The sequence below is a fragment of the Poromitra crassiceps genome, assembly GCF_964638095.1.
Source record: "Poromitra crassiceps genome assembly, chromosome: 7".
Taxonomy (NCBI): Eukaryota; Metazoa; Chordata; class Actinopteri; order Beryciformes; family Melamphaidae; genus Poromitra; species Poromitra crassiceps.
Window position 1 is genome coordinate 39,998,807 of NC_139628.1, and position 22,147 is coordinate 40,020,953.

General features: G+C 40.7%; 1 long non-coding RNA gene across 1 annotated transcript; it reads right to left on the reverse strand.

The window, feature by feature from the left end:
- Positions 1–2,144: 2,144 nt before the first annotated feature.
- On the reverse strand, positions 2,145–3,704 carry LOC310779808. Its single transcript, XR_014552856.1, has 4 exons — positions 3,617–3,704; positions 3,386–3,461; positions 2,422–2,463; positions 2,145–2,306 (listed from the first exon to the last, which is right to left on the reverse strand). It is a non-coding gene; the product is annotated as an uncharacterized lncRNA (long non-coding RNA).
- Positions 3,705–22,147: the final 18,443 nt, after the last annotated feature.

Here is a 22,147-nt window from a genome sequence, read left to right on the forward strand (position 1 = left end):
GGAAGAGGAGAGAAGAGTAGAGATGTAAGCATATATCTCCATTAAATGTTTTGTGAGGATTCCAGAGTTTTTGTGTGTGATTGTTGCGACCAAAAACGCTTGGTTTTGCAGTGACTTTTCTCAAAAACTGTGATGCAATTTGCGACTCCTTTGAAACTCCTCGCTGTCAGGTGAAAAGAAGCAGCTGGTGACTGCACGTTTCAGAAGAAGCATGTGTTAGTCTACAACTCTCCCCAGATCGGCAGAGGGGGTGGAGCAACGACCGGGAACTGGCCAAATAGAGACAGTCCGCATGTCTGGGAACTCCCATAGAGGCTCTAGGAACGCCCACAATAGACGCTGGGTTAGCTGGCTCAGCCTTGCTGGGGGCGGGGTCAGGGTGGGGTAAATTCCCCCATTCTATCCATTCAGCAAAGTTAGAATTTAGCTGATAGCCCAGCCCAGGCAGACACGATCGGGGATTTAACCACCGCAGTAAACGCACATCTGAGCAGACGTCATGTGTTCTGCTCTAGAACGCCCAAACATGAAGTTTAGAGCCGCAGCACGGTCTTTTGGTGAGTCAGCCCATGAGATATATCGGCGGTTTTACCCCACTCGCGGGCCAGCCGTTTAACATTTTGTGGGCATTCCCAGACATGCGGACTGTCTCAATTGGGAAGAAAAATCCAGAGAGAAAAAAAATCAAGGGACCAAAAATGTTCTTCTTTCTTTTCACACACTTTCTTTCCCTTTTCTTGTACTTCTTCCAAGTAACATTGCTCTTTTAGTCTCTCTCTCCGTCTCTCCCTCTCTCTTCCCTCCAGGTGCAGATGGAGCTCGTTTAGTTAATTACTGTCATTTCTGCTTGGGTAGTGCTTAGAGAGCTCATACAAACATCCCACACACACACGCATACACACACACACACACACACACACACACACACACACACACAGTCACAAACAGAGCAAGTAGGCTACCTAGTACACGTTTTATGTGCAGTTACACATAATGAGATGCACATTTAACGTCATAACCAAGTATAATGGTGATGCAAATACTGCATGGGCCTTTTTGGAGGCACACACACACACACACACACACACACACACACACACACACACACACACACACACACACACACACACACACACACACACACACACACACACACACAGGCCTACTGTATATTGTGTGGAGCAATGATGAAATCTTGTCTTTGTTTAGTATACTTTTTCTTTGTCCATCTTGGGGAATAATGGACCAAGGTGGAGGAAGAAGAATTAAGAAAGGATTGCAGTTACTTTGGAAACAACTCTTAAAAGGAGGCGGTGAGGCTGGGTGACGGTTCATTTTTTGGGAACAGTGGATGATGGAAAAAAACAGACAGACAGACAGACAGACACACACACACATGAGGAGTGAAGAGGGAGAGACTTTTGACTTTTCTCACAAAAAGAAAACAGTACACAACTCACAAGTTCATAAAACTCCAACCACCTACCCGTCCCGGCACGACCACACAACCGGGTCAAATGGGCATGGCTACATAAGGTGAATAGCGGGTTTCAGGACCTCAGCCACGCCTCCTGCAGCTACGCCTCTCCAGGCGCAACCAATCTTTATATACTGACCTAACCCTCTATCCCCTCTTGGCTCTAGCATTCAGCACATTCCGTCCCGACCCCCCCACCCTCAGCACACACACACACACACACACACACACACACACACACACACACACACAGTTGGAATGCGAACAGTCAAACCCTCTGCTCCGACTGAACACAATGCACTGCCCAAACACCAAAGCTTTGCAAAAGTTACATCATTATTTAGGGAATAGAACATGAATTCCATCCTGAGGCGTGCAGACACCAACTCTTCACCCCTTTAAACTTTCCATCCACATCCAAATTGTAAACAGATTGAGCAAAAAATGCATCCAACGACTCACTGAGGATTCAGTCATCCCAAATTGCTTTGAACATTATTTATTTAATGGCACTTAACAAAAAACAGAGTTTACAATGTGCTTTACAGAACAGACAGAAGCAGCAGATTGTACAGTCTCGGCACAATTACTGCAAATCCTTTATCACCCATTGACAGTGGAGTTTAGATGTTGGAACAGCCAACAGTAACAGTGCCTGGTTTGAAGATCTATGGGGCCTTCCTTCTGCCTCTCTCCCTCATTCCATCTGGGCAGAGGTCGTGATTAAGGGCAGAAAGAGGACATCCAGGAGCTGTCTGTGGTAGCATCTCCACTGGTCTTCTTTATCATCCCATTTGGTTATCTTCTAAAAGGGAGTGTGGTACAGCAGCTGCGAGACAAAGCAACAGCATGCATGACTATTCAATAAAGCATAACTCCAGCTGTGACTGGGAAAGATATTCCATGATACTGGTGTAATAGATGCTCAAATTCATTCAACTTACGTGGAACCAGGGCGACAGTCCATCTGCCGTGGAACCTTATCACTGAGAAGTGGAACAAATGTTTGCTCCTTAGCATGTTAGCTTTAGCACACAGACATTTGAGATTAGACAACCAGAGTAATACTCTAGTGATACTCTACAGTGATGTAGTAATACTCTATAGTAGTAATACAGTACTATATAGTGATGTAGTAATACAGTACTCTGTAGTAATAAAGTACTATATAGTGATGTCGTAATACAGTACTATATAGTGATGTAGTAATACAGTACTCTATAGTGATGTAGTAATACAGTACTCTATAGTGATGTAGTAATACTCTACATTGATGTACCGTAGTCATACTCTATAGTGATGTAGTAATACTCTAGTGATGTACACTGTAGTAATACTCTACAGTGATGTACACTGTAGTAATACTATACAGTGATGTAGTAATACTCTATAGTGATGTAGTAATTCTCTATAGTGGTACTCTATAGTGATGTAGTAATACTCTACAGTGATGTAGTAATACTCTATAGTGGTGTAGTAATACTATATAGTGATGTAGTAATACTCTACAGTGATGTAGTCATACTCTAGTGATTTAGTAATACTCTAGTGATACTCTACAGTGATGTAGTAATACACTCTAGTGATGTAGTCATACTCTAGTGATTTAGTAATACTCTATAGTGATATAGTAATATTCTATAGTGATATATTAATACTCTATAGTGATGTAGTAATTCTCTACAGTGATACTCTACAGTGATGTAATATTCTATAGTGATAGGCCTACTCTACAGTGATGTAATATTCTATAGTGATACTCTCGTGATGTAGTAATACTCTATAATTATGTAGTGATACTCTACAGTGATATAGTAATATTCTATAGTGATATAGTAATACTCTATAATGATGTAGTAATACTCTAGTGATACTCTACAGTGATATAGTAATACTCTATAGTCATACCTGCATTCACCACGTGAGACACAGACTCCCCGAATTGATCCACATGACAAAGGCAAAGCACTTACTTCATAGTCACCTATAGTTTGAGTGAAAAACAAATCAGTTATAAGATACAGTTTGGGTTTTCCTTTTTTAACCGTCTGCCTTGTTGTTGGCGTTTACTACGGTATGTTTGCTCAGCATCTTGCCTCTAATATGATTTCAAATCAAGACGAGATCTTGAATACTCACATGCAAAGAGCAGCAGAGCCATACAGATCATCATCGTTACATGTTGGCGTCTCATCTTCACCGCTGTTTGAATATGCGACGTCCTGTCTCTAGAGAAAATGGTCAACCAAGCAGTGAGCAGCTACCTCTCACCATAGAATAAATAGGACTGTGACATTTAGAGGTGGTGCCCTACTGACCAATCAAATTATAGAGCTGCATTTGATGATCCTGCCTGTTCTGTCTAGTATGTTATTTATTTATGAATCATACAGTAGGAGACAGACGGATGGATGCACACGTCTCACTAAAAATTCCCTATTGTTACGCAATCCATGTGCATATTCAGGCTTAGTAATCAGTGTGCGGGCCGGGGTGGGTGGGGGTCACTCGCTTTAGAGCTCTTCTGAAAAAGCTGTCCTTCAGTCTCTTGTATTCTTATGCAACACTTACAAAACAAACAGAGACTTCCAGTCACACAACAGCTATGACCCCATTTAAACTTTGCATCAACATCCAGATTGTAAACAGATGGGGCAAGAAATGCATCAAATCCAGGTGTAAATGCCCCCGACGGCTTGCTTAGGATCCAGGCACCCAAAATTGCTTTGAACTGAGTGTGATAATAATACATTTTATTTATATAGTAGGCAGAATGACAAAAGTACAATCAGTTAAAAGTCAAAACCATAAAACTGTGCTCCGTTACTTTTTTAAGAACTAATTTAGTAACAGATTTGTAATGTTTGATGTCACGGTCACAAACATTTATGTTGAAAACCGGAAGCGGATATGGCACGAGATACGTGTGCTAACCTGACAGTATACAAGACGGCGGTGATGACAATATAGCCATACATGTGAAGCTCCTGAGCTTGCGTGTGCCTAACTTATTATTACAGTAGACAGACAGTCACAACAAGATTCAGACTGATTGCTCTGCAGACTGTTCTACTACAGTCTTGGTGCAATTACTGTAAATGCTTTATCACAGAATTGTCAGTCCTGACAAGCAGTCCTGTCCTATTGTATTAGCAAACACTGCAACAAGTGGAAGTGAGCTGAGGTTCAATTTAGAATGCTTATGCTGTCAAGTTAAAACCATCTTTAAGCAAAGGGCTGCAGTAATCTCGATCTACACACAGAAAAATAAGGTTCTGAAAATGGTCCTTCAGAGTGAACCATTTCTGGTTCCAGAAAGAACCTTTCAGACTAAGATATTCTTTAAGAACCATTTCTACACTCCTTTGCTTAGACACCTGCATTTTGTTTTCTTTATCTGCCTTATTTGCGATATTGCACAATATATTTGGATTTGGTCATGTGATGTACAAGGTTGTACACATTTTCATGTCCAGGCTTGGGCATTACAGGAAGCTCTGCCTGACCACACACACACCTGGCTTTTTGCCTGTATTGTTAAAGTGAACGTTTCAGTCACACTTAGCTGCAAACTGCTCCAGTGCAAGAAGTGGAGATCATGAAGCAGTTGAGGAGAGGATGAGCCCCTCCATGTCTGAGGCCATTGTTCTCCCTCTGTGATCGGTGAGCAGCTGTTTCAAGCCACAATTTGAAATGTGTCAAAATCATTCGGATTTGGAGGCGTTTGGTATATCTGCCGGGATTTCTGAGTTCACACTCTTATGTGTGAAAATCACAGCCGGTTCAAAGATGAGTACAAATTAATTGAAGTATTTTCCACTGGCATCCTAGCTTAGAGGCAGCTGGTGAAAAACCCGTTTTTTTCTATCATGTCGCTAAAATCAGTGACCTTTTAATAGACAGACTTAACAGTCTTTTTCCTTCCAGGTGAGGAACCGTGTGGTAGAGACAAAAGGTAATGTACATGTAATACAAATGCATGTATACTGTAGGTGGGTTAACAGAAATGTCAACGCTGATCCGTTACCACTTGTTCATATTACCAAGAATACTCAGGTGACTGCACAGAGAGCCATCTAAAGATGTTTTATTTTTTTTATTTTACAGAGAGGTTTCCTACAATTTTATTGTGATGTGTTTTATTATTCAGTATGGGAATGTACTGTAGCTGCTAAAATTGTGATCACACTGGAATAATGACGCTTTGAGTGAATGAATGTGCACCTACTGTACATGTTTTGAAATCATAATGGCATAGCCCAAAATAGGAGCACTGAAAATTCAATTTGCTGTGGTATCATAACGGTACAGCCAAAGGGAACAATGACAATTGTAGAATACAGATTACTGTCAGAGTGACTTCAAATTTTCAAATCTGTCTTTTCTCATTTTTATCAGTTGCTATAATTTAAATGGATACCAGGAAAAGCTCACTAAAATTTCATCCACAGTGCACACAAAGTCAATTTGACTGAGCTTCAGTCAGCTTGTACATACAGGAGCGTCACCCCATTGACCTTGCATTCATTTTTGTCCAACTTTCCAGAAGTATTATGAGGAACAGCATGGGTTGTGCTGACAAAGAACTCTACCAATCAGCATCATCATTGGTAAGTAGCAAATAGGGCTAGGGTTTAAAAATGTGAACTATCCCTTCAAAATTTGTCTCAATATACATATACATACATAAGACCCTGGAAACCGAAATCCACAAAAATCTTCTAACTATGTAATGTAGGGTCTTATGTGAGTAATTATAAGCTTCAAAAAGTTTGAGACATTAGTTTCAACCCAAATCCTAAATATCGGCATTTCAATATTTACAATTTGTCTGGAATTGGGTGGGGCTGAACTGCTTCAAACTCCCCGCCTGTTGACGTCACTGGGCGGAGCCAATCAGTGATGTAGCTTGCAGTTGTCCATTCAACAAAACCTTGGTGCCCCCGCAGCCCGCTGGGAGTCTGTCTGCATGGGGCCGGCCGTGTCAGAGTGCTGCCCTACCAGGCAGCATTTGAGGAAATGACTCTGGGACGGTCCTCACCTCCAGGGAGACACATCGCATTTCTTTAAATGCATGTTTCAAAAGTCTGTACTTAAATATTATGCTCATGTTCCACAGTATATGCTGTGGGCTATTTAAGATTTATTTTACATTTATAAAACAGTCCGACGAGTGGCTGGTGGCTTATTAACATATGTTCCTATGGTGTGATGAACTCAAAATGCATATTTATTTTGGGTTTCCAGGGTCTTTAAGACTCTTTTCAGCGTTCCAGGTGGTGCTATGATCAGCAGTGGGAAACGGCACTAACACATGGAAAAGAGCTTGTGTAGATAGTAGACAGTACTGTATGTGTTAAATGTGTTCAGTTTCAGTTCAGTTATGTTTATATGTGCGTTAATTGAAATAATTTTGACACAAGATGTGTAGTCCCCAAATGTTTTCTGTAGATATGCATGTTTAAGCCTGCAAAGCTGACTGATTGATTTTCTAGCATTTCTTTACAATGGGTGGCTTATACAATATTACTGTAAACTAGGCTACTGTATAGCAGCCTAGCAAAGAAAGTCCTGTCCCATTTATTCCCACTGTTCTTAATAATTAATGTTGATTGATAGCTTGTATGCCATTTAAACATCTGACCACTGACCACATTGTGAAGAATCAATTCTAAACTCATTTAATAGTTTCAGCGTTCATCAGTAGCCGATCCATACGAGATGCTGATCTGAAATGGCCCGTAGTAAAAGGCTTGATTGATAAGGAATTAAACAAGATTGTTTAAAAGCATTGCGATGAATATGCTGAATCGTTAAGTCAAGACCTGCGCTCATGCTGCATCGATGTTCAGGTTTGTTTTCACACAGGGCTGTGTTGAGTTTCGGGGTAAATTAAAGATGGAATCATTAATATCTGTCGACCCTTTTTAAAAGAGCTTGCTCTATATCTGGTTATTATGAGGATACATTTGACTAATTTGACTAAATCTAATCATGCAACATTCAAATTAGAAATTATTATTTTTTCATAAATGGAGTAATTTAATAATCCATTATGGATGGCTTGCTCCCAGGCTCATGAGTCATTTTCTGCAGGCAAGGAGAAAAGTGACTCTTAATTGATTATCAAAAATGAGAAAAAGAAAAACGGGGAAAGAAATTGGTTCCCTGGCAGCCGTTTGAATTCCCTGTCTAACTTTATTTTGGTCTTCCAGTCTGTCATGTTTGTCATGGATTTGTTCAGCCAAAGTCAATAAAGACCCAATAATAAAGATGTGGTCTGTCTCTCTCTCTCTGTGAAATGGAAGACATCCATCCTCCCCTTCTGTCGTTGGTTCTCTCTCTGATCTGTCCTTTCATATTCTACCTGGTGCAGTAATGAGGTTTGCTCAATAACTGTATGATTTTAACAAGAAAGTGTCTTTATCTGTCTGTCTGCCTGCCTGCCTGCTGCCTGCCTGTCTGCCTGCCTGCCTGCTGCCTGTCTGCCTATCTTATCTATGTGCCAAAATAAGAGGCAGCAGAGCTTTGGAGTCAGTGAGCGGGTTACAGGTAAAAAGAAGAAGAAAAGATTTGGTTGAACACTTAGTCAAACTGTGTGTGTGTGTGTGTGTGTGTGTGTGTGTGTGTGTGTGTGTGTGTGTGTGTGTGTGTGTGTGTGTGTGTGTGTGTGTGTGTGTGTGCGTGCGTGCGTGCGTGCGTGCGTGTTGGAGAGTGAATGGTACAGGGTGAATGCAACTTCTTGCGAAACACAAAAATAGACAGACTGGCTAATTAGCATAGGTAAGTGTGCACCCACACACTTCCAAACACCAAGAATGCATACATCAGCATTCTCAGACACATGCATGGACACAAATAAATACAGCACATGCAGGAATATAATGAGAGACCTGTGAAGTTTTGAGAGAGCATGAGAGAGAGAGGGAGAGAGAGAGAGAGAGCATGAGAGAGAGAGAGCATGAGAGAGATGGAGAGAGAGAGCATGAGAGAGAGAGCATGAGAGAGGGAGAGAGAGAGAGCATGAGAGAGAGAGAGCATGAGAGAGAGAGCATGAGAGAGAGAGGGAGAGAGAGAGCATGAGAGAGAGAGGGGAGCGAGAGAGCATGAGAGAGAGAGAGGGGAGGGAGCATGAGAGAGAGAGGGGAGAGAGAGCATGAGAGCATGAGAGAGATGGAGAGAGAGCATGAGAGAGAGAGGGAGAGAGAGAGAGAGAGCATGAGAGAGAGAGAGGGGAGGGAGCATGAGAGAGAGAGGGGAGAGAGAGCATGAGAGAGAGAGGGGAGAGAGAGAGCATGAGAGAGAGGGGAGCGAGAGAGAGCATGAGAGAGAGAGAGGGGAGGGAGCATGAGAGAGAGAGGGGAGAGAGAGCATGAGAGAGAGAGAGCATGAGAGAGAGAGGGGAGGGAGCATGAGAGAGGGGAGAGAGAGAGCATGAGAGAGAGAGACGGAGAGAGAGCATGAGAGAGGGAGAGAGAGCATGAGAGAGAGAGGGGAGCGAGAGAGCATGAGAGAGGGAGAGGGAGCATGAGAGAGAGAGAGGGGAGAGAGAGCATGAGAGAGAGAGCATGAGAGAGAGAGGGAGAGAGAGAGCATGAGAGAGAGAGAGGGGAGGGAGCATGAGAGAGAGAGGGGAGAGAGAGAGCATGAGAGAGAGAGACGGAGAGAGAGCATGAGAGAGAGAGAGAAATCGAAAGGGGAAAAAGGCAGACACACTGCGCATAGTCCTGCAGAAGAGCACAAAACAGAGGTGGGGGGGAGAAATGCACAGAGGGGAGGTGTGTGTGTGTGTGTGTGTGTGTGTGTGTGTGTGTGTGTGTGTGAGAGAGAGAGAGAGAGAGAGAGGAAGGGGGAGAGAGAGAGACTATGATAGTAGTTTGGTGGAGTTAAGGACCACATGCTTGCACCGCTGAAAGAGCCAGCCTATAATGAGAGCAAAAGTGATGGTAGACAGGAATTGGGATGAAAGGGTGGAAACACTGGCGGACACGGGGGGGAAGGTGCCTGGTGCCCCAATGGTTGAAAATGTGTCGCTTACGTGTCCTCAGACAGTCACATGGGCAAAAATGATTGCGTGCTCTCTATGGTGCCCCTTCATGCAATAAATGATGATGATGATGATGATGATGATGATGATGTTCCCGTCTAGAGCAAGACAATTGGATAACATGTCGTAATGAGTGCGGTTTTACTGAAGAAAATGTGATGTGGTGCCTTATAGGTGCCCTTACAATGGTCTAAACTTGACGTTAGGCCACCTAGAGGTGCCTTTCTGATGAAACTCAGGAAGTGCCCTCTTAGGTGCCTTCCAGAAAACACAATGAAGTGCCCCGCAATGGAGAGCAAAAAATAATAATAAATAAATCAGAGTGAAGAAAATGAGATGCAGTGCCCTAGAGCAGTGGTTCTCAAATGGGGGTCCGCGGACCCCCAGGGGTCCGTGGCACTTTGCCAGGGGGTCCGCGAAAAGTTTTCAGGTAAAAAAAAATATATATATATATATATATATATATATATATATATATATATATATATATATATATATATATATATATATATAAAAATATATATATATATATATATATATATATATATATATATATATATATATATTAAAAAATATATATATATAAAAAAAATAAAAATACATGTTACTTATTCCTTCTCAAACTACTTCCTACATGGTGCTAGTCTATCAAAATATCTTGGCTGTGTCATTGATTGTGTTGCATAGTGGACAAAATCGTCTGCTAAATGACGTAATGTAAATGTAATGTAATAAAAAAAAAATATATATATATTTTTTTGCAAAATCTTCATAGTTCAACAAAAATAGTTTATGCTTTAAATCTAAAAGGGTTCATGGAATACATTCTAATAACAAACCTATCAAATTAAAAGTCAAGCACGTTACCGTGGAAACAATTAAGCTTAGCCCAAAATCACAAATCAGAATGAGGGGGTCCCCGGTATATTTTCTATCTTGTAAGGGGTCCTTGGCTGAAAAACATTTGAGAACCTCTGCCCTAGAGTCTCCCCTACAATGTGCCCTCTAGGGGGCAGGCTTTCCCAAAGTGGGTGCTGTGACGACATTCTACGGGTGCCACCAAATACTAATAAGATAAGATTTTGAATTGACCTCCTTGACAAAAATGCACTATGTATGTACATATGTATGAGTCCGCCGTGGAAGTAAAAAAAGAAAGGTGAAGAAAAGATGCCGCCAAAGAGTGGGAGGGGTGAAGAAGAGCGCGTGTTCTCGCCGTTCGGTTCCGCCAGCCAGCGGACGCAGAGAGAGGGATGAGGAGAAAAAGGGAGATGGAAGGAATGGGGAGGGAAGGAGGGGGAATGGGAAATGTGAGGAAAGAGGGAGAGAGAGAGACAGAGAGAGCGAGAGAGAGAGAGAGGGAGACAGAGAGACAGAGAGAGAGACAAGGGGTTAAAGAGTGTGGAGAGCTGCTGTGAGCGAAACAGACTGCATCCCCAGAACACATTGTGGCTATTATTAGACAGAGAGGAGAGGTAGCCCGGGAGAACGGATGTATCTCTATGAGGGAAGGGAGGGAGTGGAGAGAGAGAGAGGAGGATGCAGTGGTTGGGAGTGGCACAATAGAAAAGAGAGAGAGAGGGGGGGAACGCATGGTTCCTACACATTTTCAATTACAAAATTCCATACTTGTTCCAGACCTTGTTTTGTTTTGTTGTCTAATGTTCAATATGATTTACATCAGGGGTGGCCAAACTACAGTCTGTGGGCCAACTGCGGTCCGCTGCCCGTTTTTAAGTGGCCCGCCATGGATTTTGCAACAAAAAAAGTATCCTGCACAGGAAGGAACCCTGGGGAAGAAAGAGAGGCTGTGTGGGAAGAGGAAGGGAGCTTGTGAGGAGGAAACAGCAAAAAGAGACAGAGCTAAAGAGACAGCGGACGGGAGAGGGGGGGGGGGGGGGGGGTGTCCCGGGAAACGCCTGTAAGCAAAAAAACACAAAAAAACAAAGAATATAGCAACAGACTGATGGGATAAAAATGAGTGTGAGAGAGAGAGAAATCAGTGTTATTTTAGAGGAAGGCAGAGCGTGTCCGGTTATGTCACTTTGGATTTGTTATGTATATCCTCACTCTCACTTCACTCCTCTCTCTCTCTCTCTCTCTCTCTCTCTCTCTCCTCAATCCTTCCCTCCACCGCCTTCAGCCCAACTCCACGAGAGTGTGTGTGTGTGTGTGTGTGTGTGTGTGAGAGAGGGAGGGGGGGAGGTAAGGGTGTATGCAGCAATCCTGCATCCACCAACTTTCCATAATTGATAGACTGCTTTTCTGTCACTGACTACGTTTACATGGACTTTATTTTATTTTTATATAGGACAGTAGGCAGACAGGAAAGGTGGGGAGAGAGAGAGGGGATGACATGCGTCAAAGGACCGCAGGTCGGATTCGAACCCGAGTCGGCCGCGCGAAGGGCCGAGCCCGTGTTATGCGTGCTACCAGGTGAGCTACCAGGACGCACAATAATCTAACTATTGACCTTAATCTAAATAAGACAATATTACATGAGTTGCGTATAGAATATTCCATTCATATTCCGCGATCCAGGTGTTTACATATCTACAATGCACTTCAATAATGCGACTAAGATCAGAATACTCCTCCACGTCTGAATTTACTTTACTGAGCTTAGTCGGCTCAAAGCCCCCCTCCAGTCAGTTTTTCCTACCTGTACAACATTGATGTTGTTCTAAAAGGTTCATGTGCGCGTGCTGTAACAAAGCATGACGTGCTGTAACAAAGCATGACGTGCTGTAACAACGCATGACGTGCTGTAACAAAGCATGACGTGCTGTAACAAAGCATGACGTGCTGTAACAAAGCATGACGTGCTGTAACAAAGCATGACGTGCTGTAACAAAGCACGTCATCATCACAGCAACAAAACTGACTGGAGGCTTTAAGATGGAAATCATGGAATCATCAGCGTGCATGTAACATACGCAGTGTGAATGTTGTGACTGTAATGACATGAAGCAATGTGCAGGGATCTGATGTTGACGACATAAAAAAACAAGTTTAGTGAAATGAAAAGTAGGGAAATTAGAAATCTCAAAAAATCTAAATGAGCTTCATTTAGCTTTATACAAATCAGTTTAACAGCGGCTTCACCGCGGCAGTGGAAACAGGACCCGTGACTGTAATTCACTCCACAGTTGGTTTGTACCAATCAAAATCAATTTCTCTCCCCTATGGAAATTGAAGAACATTCCCCAAACACTAAATGTTCTGCTTAACGTTCCGTACTGAGAGGTTTGATGCAATTAATTTGTATTTTCATTAAAATCTCTTTACCCTCTCAGGCCCTGTGTTATAAATTTTACAGACACACACACACTTGAATTTCCCTAGCCCAATGCTATTAGATATCTTACAGAGGATAGCTTACACACACCCCTGCACACAGTCTCTCTCCCACTTACTGAGTAACTGTTATGGTCCAATGGGGCTTAATCTTACCAATTATAAGTGAGTAATAGCCTACTCAACTCAAATTTGACAAATATCTGCTAATCAGTTATGTCTTGTGGGTATTGTTGGGAAATTGAGAGGTGTAGCCTTGATGTGGGGCTCCTTTGGTTTCATACACTTTCTGTAATAAAACATCTAAAAAGCAAAAAATATCAGATGGGGGACCCTGGGACAACATCTTGTCTGTGGTCTAATTTATGTCGGTTTAGGGGTCCTTGACATGGAAAAAGTTTGAGAACCATTAAACTAGTGGTGTTGCTATTTTAGTGAGTACAAGGACTTTGTTCAAAGTTGTGGGATTATTGCCCCATCAAGTGGCCATGGCAGTCCAGAGCAGGTGGGGAGAAAATAACATTGTGCAAAGACTGGAAGTGCGGATCCCACCTCTCATTCATGCATGAATATTGACCACAAAATATAAGAAATCTGGCAAAAGATCCTGCAGGTTGCTTCACTTCAGGCTATAATTCTCTATTTGATCCCCTCCAGGGTGCTTTACCTCCAAGTATCTCCAGCGGCAGCAGACAGGCTCCTTGGCTTCTCCCACAGTCAGACTCTGGCCAGGAGAAGAAGCTGGACAAACAGCCGCAGGTGCAGCCAGCAGCTCAGCCAGATAAGAGACAAACGCTGGACCTGTGAAGCACATCAAGAACGTCAACACAGGCTGCTGATGGCGATGAAAAGAGGGGAAAATAGATGGCTGCAAATAGCCACCCATATCAGTGCCAACACAGCTATACTGTAGGGGGTGGGGGGCTGACTTCTCATCATACCAGCATTTCCCAGAAGCAAGCCAGACTATGCATTACTGCATATTTAATCTGATCAAGGCTTGGGCCCATGTCACAACAGGCATTATTTATTGGAATATATATGACCTTAACCCGGAGATCAGCTCATATGCGGTAGACTTGCAGTATATAAATCAGATGAAAAATTAGAAGATAGATATACAGTAACTCCATCCAATCAAGTAATTTGATGCAGCAGAGTGGAGCTGGGAATCCTCCATCCCTCCCTCCCCTGAATCAGTCAGATGTCCTGAGTTATTTTGTCAGTAGAGGAGCACTTGTCTCAAGAAGATGATGAAGGGGAAAACAAAGCTGAGACGCTGGTGTTCTGAGTGTGGGTTTGATCAATGATGGAACGTATTGCTTAAACCTCCTTGTGGAAAGAAACAAGCCAGCTGCAACCCCACAGCACTTACCTTTTCTCAGCTTCTTCTTCGGTGTTTTATGGCGGTTGGCATCCTTAAATGTTGCATTACCGCCACCTACTGAATTGTATCATCTTCACAGTGCTGACTATTTTGTCCACTTTCTCAGCTGTTCACAAACACTGACATAGGCCTACTTCTATTTTTGGTATGTAAACGTTTAAATGTAAAGATAGGCCTATGCGTGCAATACTCTGTAACATGTAGCTAGCTTTTATTAGCCTCTCAGGTTAGCTCGGACCAGACGACAATACTCCTACCAGCATGTGCACGTCTTTCCGACAGGGGTGGTTGTTATATGGCAACTATCAACAACAACAACAACTAACTAGCGTTACTACAAGACATAAAGACCGAAATAGGCTAATATCTGTCGGAGACACGGCCTAACGTTAACATTTAATATGAGCCGAATATCAGCCTGCGCTCAGCTACAGGAAGCAAACCGGATATTCAGGTGGGTTGTAGCCTCACTAGCCTGGTTGTAGGTTGTATCCCATGGTTGTATCGGGTGTTTTTTTTTTTTTTTTTTTTTTTTTTTTTTTTTTTTTTTTTTTTTTTTTTTATTAACAATATAGATGTACAAAATATGTCAGACAGACAATCACACATCAACATACTTAAGAGCTATAAACAAACAAATGAGTAAGACATAGAACAATACAATACAATAATGTTTACAAAGACAACTTGAAATGTTAGAATAAAATAAAATAAGGACAGACAAAATGACATTAGCAAAAATCAATTTACAGGGGTTACATCAAATATGTTTCGGTAATATTCTAAGAACCTGTTGCTTTTTTTATTGTTTACAAGAGCAAGCGAATTAAGCAATGAGTTGAATTCAATCAAAAAGATGGGGAAAGCCGGACGAGTACCTAAAAACTTCTGTTTATGAATAAAGAATTTTCCAAATAAAATAAAAAAATTTACAACATAGCTTAGAGATTTGTTACTTGTATTGTCATAATAACAAATAACATCTTTAAGAGTAAAGCAGTGGGTGACATTAGTGAGATTCAAAACATGAGAATTTAAATCGGACCAGAATCGCATTGTAATGTTACATTGGAAAAAAAGATGGATCCAAGTTTCATCAGCTTGTCCACAAAAGGAGCAAGAGCTATCAACATCCACATATCTGCAGATTATAGAATTTACTGGATAGATTTTATGTAAAATTTTGAAATGAACTTCTTTGACTTTGTTAGAAATACAAAACTTGTGAGGTAGAAGCCATGCTTTTTCCCAGTGTATATCTTCGATGTGTGAGTTCCAAAAAAACTTTCCTCTTGGTGTTATTTTGTTTTTACTTTGGAAAATGTTACGAATATGTTTATTATCACATTTCTTATCCCTTATGTTGATGCCATTCAAAAGCAAAATAGATGGTACCGCTGGGGTGTTATCTCCACCAACAGATAAGTGACTTTTGATAAGATGGATTAAACCAGAGGGAATGGCTTTGATTACAGAATTGTATTCTTTAAAAGGAATTGGAAAGTCATGCCTAGTCATAAAAGGCTCATAGGGCAGTATAAGACCCTGTTCATCAAAAATTGACAAAATGTTTACAATATTTCTTTGGAACCACTTGGGATGAAAAAGAGATTTATTCCTAATAGTTATATATTCATTATTCCATAAGAGTGTTTTATGAGGAGAAAAGTTGTGGACGAAGCATAACCTCCAAGCAAGAAGAGATTGCTGATGAAACTTAGACAAAGAAACAGGAAGTTTGTTAGGTGAGTAATTACATGTTAAAACAAAGGGAAGACCACCAATTTTCTCAAATATATGGTTGGGGATGAAGAACCACAAAGAATCTGGGTTTTCTAGGCATCTTTTAAGCCAATTAACTTTAAAAGTGTTTAAAGTGTCATGAAAATTTAAGACCTCTAGACCTCCATCTGCCCTGCTGTTAGAAAGTACTGCCTTTTTAAGCTTGTGAGTTTTGTTTTTCCAGATGAAATTAAGAAATAACTTATTGATTTCCGTAGCTGTGGGCTCGTTAACAAAAAGAGAAAGAGAAGGGTAAACAAAGCGAGAAAGGCCCTCGGCCTTAGATAAAAGAACCCTGCCATATAATGTTAAGTCTCTTTGAAGCCAGAGGTTAAAGACATTCTTGGTTTTCTTAATCCTTCCATTAAAGTTCAGTTGCTGTCTCGCTACAAGGTTTTTAGTCATATAGATGCCCAAGTACTTAACTGTGTTCTTTACAGGAATATTTTCTATCAATGTATCTTCACAATCATGTAAGGGCAACAACTCACATTTAGATACATTAAGCCTCAGACCTGAAGCTAATGAAAACTGCTCAACCAGATGAATAGCTTTCCGCAACTGATCTTTATCTTGTAAGAAAATAGTTGTGTCATCAGCAAGTTGTGAAATTTTTATTTCCTTGTTAAATATAGTGATGCCTTTAAACTCTGGATCATGTGCAATATTTGTAGATAATAATTCAACAACTAAAATAAATAAAAAAGGAGAAAAAGGACAGCCTTGTCTAACGCCGCGTTTTATATCAAATCTTTGGGAAGTATTCAAGTTAAGTACTACTGAGCTATTGATTCCTTTATAAAACATCTCGATGGTATCTATAAAGGTTTTTCCAAAATCAAACAACTTAAGACATTCCATAAGAAACTTGTGTTCAATGGTGTCGAATGCCTTGTAAAAATCTAAAAAAAGAATAAAGGCTTTTGAATGTACTGAGTCTGCATAGTCCAATAAATCTAATATAAGTCTGATATTATTGCTAATATGCCGGCCTTGAAGAAAACCTGACTGTGTTTCAGCAACAATATTATTAAGTCCTGTCTTTAGTCTGTTCGCATAAGCCAAGGCCACAATTTTATAGTCAATAGTTAGAAGAGTAATAGGTCGCCAATTGTCTATTAACAAAATGTCTTTATCTGGTTTTGGGATAATGGAAATAATGCCTTGTTTCATGGTTGTAGTCATCTCTCTCTGATTGATACATTCCTTATACATACAAAATAAAGGGTTTTGAATAAGCTCCCAGAAATGAATATAAAATTCCACTGAAAGACCGTCAACACCTGGCGCCTTTCCTTTTTTCATTGAGAAGAGAGCCTTTTTAATCTCATTTAGAGTCATATCAGAATCGCATATCATTTTCAGGTCCCCATCAATAGTAGCAATATGTTGTTTTACCTTATTGATATAATTTTCACATGAATGGTCATTGAATCTAGAGGTATACAAATCACCATAAAAGGAAGAGACAAAGTTGGAAATTAACTTAGGATCTGTACAATGAGTTCCATTGATATTAAGAGCCGCTACTGACTTTCTTTTTCCATTTCTCTTTTCAAGAGCAAAAAAGTAGCTAGAATTTGTTTCTCCATCCTCTAGCCATTTGGCTCTAGATCTTATAAATGCTCCCTTTGCCAACTCCAGATAGATTTGATCAATTTTTTGTTGTATTTCCCTCAATTCCAGTTCCTCTTCAGTAGAAATGCTAGTCTTAGATATAATGATATTTATCCTGTTCAATAGATTAGACTCTGTTTTACTTTTAAGGGCTTTTAACTCCTTACTTCTCTTTATTGCAAGCCATCTAATCCTATATTTAAAGTACTCCCATTTTTGTTTATATTCCCCTTCACAATCTGTATTATCACTAAATATGTCATTGATTGCTTTTTTAACATTGTCATTAAAGTAACTGTCTTTAAGGAGGGTATTGTTGAATTTCCAATAGCCCCTTAATTTAGGAGAATCCTGTGACCCACCTATCTTCAAAGTTATTTTCTTATGATCTGACAAGGGTGCAAAAGAATGAGAAACATCTTTAACAAGATGAAGAGCAGATGAAGAAATCAGAAAAAGGTCGATTCTGGATCTAGAAGATAAACTCTTATTAGACCAAGTAAAATCTTGTATATCAGGATTTAAAAAACGCCATGTATCAGTCAGAGAGAGATCAGAACATAGTTTTAAGATAAGATTATTTCTTTGCAAACCTTGACAATTCCTTGGAGGAAACCTGTCTATTGCGTCATCAGCACATTCATTAAAGTCCCCACATAAAACTAAATAAGAGTTTGAATATTTAAGTAAGAGCTCATTTAGTTTTGAGGTTATCTGGCAAAAAAACACCTTGTTGGAGGAAGGAGAGTTGTGGCCATAAATATTGCACACAATAAAAAATGAATTATCTTGCTTAAGTATGATTGCAATCCATCTGCCATCGTCTGAAGGAACCACCTCTAGAATATCTCCTTTAAATCTATGCAACAGGACTGAGACTCCAGCAGAGTGGTTGGTCCCATGGCTACAGTGAATTCCATTCCCCCATTGCCCCTTCCAAAATTTCACATCTGACTCACATGAGTGTGTTTCCTGAAGCAGTATTAGGTCGGCCTCACTTCGCTTACAAAATAAAAAGGTGGCTTTTCTCTTAATTGCATTGCGTATACCCCTGACATTAAGTGACATAACTGTTAAAGAATTTAACATAGAATCCATAAAAAGACAAAAAATACACAGAAGAAAAATCACAGGCTCTCAAGTAAACAGATAACAAGAACTTGAAGGTGTGTTTTAGACTCCTTTGAAGAGGGAGTGATAAACAACCAACAGGATATGGTGAACAAATAAAGTGACTTTAGAGGAATAGATCCTGGTACCATATAATTATTTAAGTTGGTATAGTTTCTCAACTTAGTTTTATGAAACAGTTAAGTATGCTTCAGAACAAGCCCTTAATATAACTGTTAGCATGTAACATATGCCTTTTTCAATTTAGTAGAAAAATAAAAGTTATACACTTGTGAACTCAAATTATTCATCAAATAGACTTTTTTGTGTGTATGTGCAAATAATACAAGCTATAAGACCCACAGTAATAGAAACATTTGGTTTTTAGGCCACCATATTATAAGGCAGTAGAAAAAACAAAAAACAAACCTGCTGTATCAAACTATAGCATCATATAAAGATGATGCTACATACCTCAGATTTTATTACTGGGTGTTTCTTGGTTTAGAATAGCTGCCCAAGAGTTGAAAAGAGTTCAGGGATCGCAGTACTGCTTTATAAAAAGAAAAAGAGCGGATAGAGAGAAAAAACAATGATGGGGGGAACATGCCCGAGGCGCCCCCCATAACTTACGCCCTTGGCCAACCAGCCTCTGAATACAGTTGACAGTTCAATCAAAACGGGAAAAAAAAAACGTAGATGCACTTGAATTAATTCTCCCGTCGAGAAAATGGTGGGAATGGCTCCGCTGTCATTGAAATGTGAGCATCTCAATCCATCAAATGTGCGAGCCTAGACTTAATTAATGTCCAAGTGGTCAATTTTCTTTCCATCAATCAGAGCAAAAGGGCCAAGGAAAGAAGCCTTCTTCCCTTCCTCCCTTGCCTTCTTCACAAGCGGCCAGAGCTTCTCTCTGGCGACCCTATCCTCAGGGCACAGTGCCTCGGTGAGCCGCAGTTTGTTATCCCGCAGAAACTTGCAGCCTTTGGCGCTCTTCCACACACCATCGCGGAGCCGTCGGAGAGCAAACAAGATGATAATGGATCGGTGGGAACCATCCTTTCTTCTTGGGCCAAGACGATGGGCGATGTCAACACCATCCTCCAGATATTCATCAAGCCCAGGCGCAACTTTTCCTAAAACATCCCTCACCACTTTTCTCACGTCTTCGTTGTCCTCCTCTTTCACGCCATGTAATTTCAGAGCCCATCTCCAGCTGTAGCGTTTGCAGTCAGCAACTCCTGCCCTCAAGATTCGGTTTTCTTTTTTCAGATTCTCAATCTCAGACTCCGTGTGTTTCAGAATTTCTTTGTGTCGGTTAACATCCACGACCAGTCTCTCCACTGTAGAGGACAGTTTCTCAATTTGCTTAGACGTTGTATCGGTTGTCAACTCAATCACTGAAACCTTGTGGTACGTCTCGTCATGTTTATTGGAAAGTGCCTGGATTGCTGCCAAGATGTCAGAGTAGCCGCTAATGTTACTCACGTTGCCACCGCCATTCTCTCTCTCTTTCTCGAGCTCAAGCTTCTTCTTCTTAGATAAATGGCCGGCGGGGTCAGATACACCCAGCTCCATGCCCGTTTCAGTGTTTTCAGTGCTCCTCGCTTTAGCATTAGCCTCCATAGCTGCTAGCTTCTTGTCTGTAGGCATGCTAGCTGCGTTAGCTTGACTGATACTTTTACCTTAATATCGTTTTTTCACTATTATTTCCACTGCGAAACTGAGCCCGGTACCAATTATAAATACACTTCGTCACTTACATGCTCACTTTTATCGACTAAAAATACAAATATTCAGGTTGTCATATCACAAAGCCCCAAGTTTGACTGACGGAGAAGTTGCACCCGCCTCCTTAGACCACAGCCATCTTGGCAAGTCCTGTTGTATCGGGTGGTTGTAGCCGAGAAGAGTCTGCTGGTGACGCGAGTTTGGGTGGGTTGTCAAGTTAAAACCGTCTATAAGACAAGATACGGGTTTGAACTTGACAACAAAAACATTCTAAATTGAACCCCAGCTCACTCCCTTTTGCAGTGTTTGCTATGGACAGAAAAGTGCAGGACTGACCATTCCGTGAAAACCGTCTATCTGTGTTTAGGCCCCATCCGATTCGTAGCTTCCGATTGGAATTTTCCGGTCCACCTAAAAAGTGGAATAGCGCCTGTAGATGGCGTGGTTCAATCATTTCCAAGCTAGTTCATGAACTGAATAACATAGGGGGGAGATGAAATGAGAATAAAATATAGAATGAATCCTGTATTTTGTTCATTTTTACTGTAGCATGTTATTCTTATTGACCTCAAAAAGGTTATCATATTTGTGTAAACCTGGGAAAAAAGTGTTGATTTCACAGTTTTCCCCATCTAGACTGCCTAAAACAAGGTCCAGCTCAAAGACCATTACTCTTAGACCTTTCTAAAAAACAAACTGCTTCTCAGCTAGGGAGGTACATGTTTGTCTACAGTAGTAAAAAGCAACTTTTCTGACATGATTTCTGCTTTAACAGGTGAACAAGCAACATATAGCTACAAAAAAGTTGAGTTATACAATGAGACAATGTCCTTTCATTGAAATGTTCAAAGGTACAATCAAATTTGTTTCATTACACTCTGTGTGCATGTGTGGCTTTTCAACACACCTGTTGTGCCAGGTATACAACTATGTATGGATAACTTCACAATTATGATCAAACAAATTGATTTGCTGATTTGACCTACTAGCATGAATCAAGCCTAACAGCAACTATCCAAAAATATATAATGGGTAGATGAAGATATTATAAAGACATTATTTGGGTAAAAGTCTTATGACAAGACCAAATCGTGGTATATCAAGCAGTTTGACTTTATTGGTATCTTTCATGACAATTTATTGTCATCATTATCGCCACGGCAACGTCACTTAACAGCATCATCGCCATCATTATCACCATCATCAAAGCCATCATTACCTTCTTCGTCACAATCCATTGTAGTTATATAATGAAATTATCTGAACCAGATCAACAGAGATAATCTGTCGGATCTGTGTGATAATGACAATCTTATTGTTATCAGTTACATATTAATTAGCTTAATACTGAGGAGATTTTGCTTGAGAGTGCCTGAACAGAAAGCCCATTCGCGGGCTTTACACGTTGTTTGTGTAACTCAATAATGCATTGTATGTAACATTATTGTTATAACTTCACAGAGGCTGCATGTACATAACAACTACATTGTATTAACAGTTCATTCATTCAACCGCTCACACATACTCTAGCTGCATTCATTATTTTTACAGGGACAATCACCTGAAAACAGAGCTAATATCCTGAACTGGTCTGAGGTGGTATGCAGTGTGAACAGGATCAGCTCTCTCATGGGGCTCAAACTGTTGTGCTTTTTACACCACAGTGAGCTTCATGTGTTAATATTGCCAACACCTCTGA